The sequence below is a fragment of the Lynx rufus genome, unplaced genomic scaffold (assembly GCF_022079265.1).
Source record: "Lynx rufus isolate CCGP_SWC_20201006 ecotype Redwood Valley unplaced genomic scaffold, mLynRuf1.p SCAF_28, whole genome shotgun sequence".
Classification (NCBI taxonomy): domain Eukaryota; kingdom Metazoa; phylum Chordata; class Mammalia; order Carnivora; family Felidae; genus Lynx; species Lynx rufus.
Window position 1 is genome coordinate 12,945,006 of NW_025814843.1, and position 2,495 is coordinate 12,947,500.

Consider the following 2,495-nt stretch of genomic DNA (forward strand, 5'->3'; position numbering starts at 1 on the left):
AACCCTTGTGCCTTCGGCACTGCACCCTGTAGTGAACCCAGTGCTCGTGGCACTTCACCCTTGATAAGGCAGTGACCGAGGCACTGCACCCACCAGTTAACACAGTGCCCTAGGCACTGCATCCTCCAGTGTACCCCGTGCCCAGGGCATTGAACCCACCAGTGAACCCAGGGTGCACGTCACTGCAGCCTCAAGTGAACCCACTGCCTGTGGCACTGCAGCCTGTAGTGAACCCAGTGCCCGAGGCACTGCAGCCTGTATTGAACCCAGTGCCCGCCGCACTGCACCCTCCAGTGAACCCAGTTCCCACTGCACTGCAGCCTCCATGGAATTCAGTGCCCGTGGCACTGCAGCCTACAGTGAACACACTGCCCGCGGCACTGCAGCCTCAGGTGAATGCAGTGCCTTGGCGCTGCACCCTCCAGTGAACAAAATGCTGGTGGCACTGCATCCTCCAGTGAACCCAGTGCCCTCGGCACTGCAGCCACCTGTGAACCAAGATCCTGCGTCACTGTACTCTCCAGTGAAGCCAATGCTGGGTGCACTGAACCCACCAGTTAACAGTACCCACAGCACTGCACCAACCTTTGAACCCAGTGGCGGCGGCACTGCACGCTCCACTGAACCCAGTGCCCGCGACACTGCACCCTCCAGTGAAAAAAGTGTCCACGGCACTGCAGCCTGCAGTGAACCCAGTTCCCACTGCACTGCAGCCTCCAGTGATCCCACTACCCGCGGCACTGCAGCTTCCAGTGAAGGCAGCGCCCGCTGCACTGCACCCTCCAGTGAACGCAATGCATGGGGCACTTCACCCTCCAGTGAACCAAGTGCCCTAAGCACTGCAGCCTCCACTGAACCCAGTTCCCCTCGCACTGAACCGTGCAGTGAACCGGTGCCCACAACACTGCAGCCTCCAGTGAACAAAGTGCCCATGGCAATGCATCCTGCAGTGAACTCAGAGCCCATGGCACTACACAATCCAGTGAACCTAGTTCCTGCGGCACTGCACCCTCCAGTGAACCCAGTACCCGTGGCACTGCAGCCTGCTGTGAACCTACTGCCCGCGGCACTGCAGCTTCCAGTGAAGGCAGTGCCTGCTGCACTGCACCCTCCGGTGAACGCAGTGCCTGAGGCACTTCAGCCCCAGTGAACCAAGTGCCCTAATCACTGCAGCCTCCAGTGAACCCAGTTCCCCTGGCACTGCAGCGTGCAGTGAACCCAGTGCCCACAGCTCTGCAGCCTCTAGTGAACAAAGTGCCCGCAGCCATGTAACCTGCAGTTAACCTAGAGCCCGCAGCACTGCACACTCCAGTGAACCCAGTGCCTGTGGCACTGCAGGCTGCTGTAACCCACTGCCTGCGGATCTGCAGCCTCTAGTGAACCCACTGCCCGCAACACTGCACCCTCCAGGGAACCAAGTGCCCTTGACACTGTACCCTCCAGTGACCCCAGTGCCCATGGCACTGCAGCCAGCCTTGAACCCAGTGCCCCTACAGACTCAAGTGAACCCAGTGTCCGTGGCACTGAGGCCTCCAGTGAAGCCAATGCCCAACACACTGCATCCTCCAGTGACCCCAGTGCCCGCATCACTTCAGCTTCCACCCATCTCAGTGACTGGCACACTGCAGCCTGCAGTGAACCCAGTGCCTGTGGTACTGCAGCCCCCAGTGAACCCAGTGCCCGCAGCACTGCAGCCTCCAGTGAAGCCTGACCGCCAGGCCCTGCCCCCTCCAGTGAACCCAGTGCCCGCGGAACTGCAGCCTCCAATGCAGCCAGTCCTGAGTGCACTGCACCCTCCTGTTAACGCAGTGACCACAGCACTGCACCATCCAGTGAACCCAGTTCCTGCCGCACTGCAGCCTGCAGGGAACCCAGTCTGGAGGCATTGCATCCTGCAGTGAAAACAGTGCCTGAGGAACTACATCCTCCAGTGAACCCAGTGTCCGCAGCACTGCAGCCTCCGGTGAACCCAGTGCAGGTGGCATGGCAGTTTGCAGTGAACCCTGTGCTCGCGGCATGCAGCCTGCAGTGAACCCCATGCCCACAGCACTGCAGCCTCCAGTGAATCCAGAACCCGCCGCACTGCAGCCTCCAGTGAACCCACTGCCCACGACACTGCTACCTCCAGTGAACACAGTGCCCACGACACTGCTACCTCCAGTGAACACAGTGCCCGCGGCACTGCAGTCTGCAGTGAAACCAGAACCCGAGGCAATGCAGCCCCCAGTGAACCCAGTGTCCGCAGCACTGCAGCCTCCAGGGAACACTGACTCCGCGGCACTGCACCCTCCAGTGAACCCACTGCCCGAGGCACTGCACCCGCCACTGAACCCAGTTCCCATGGCACTGCAGCCTGTTGTGAACCCACTGCCCGCGGCACTGAACGCTCCAGTGACCCCAGTGCCCAAGGCACTGCAGTCTGCAGTGACCCCAGTGCCCACGGCACTGCAGACTCAAGTGAACCCACTGTCTGTGGCACTGCATCCTCCAGTGAA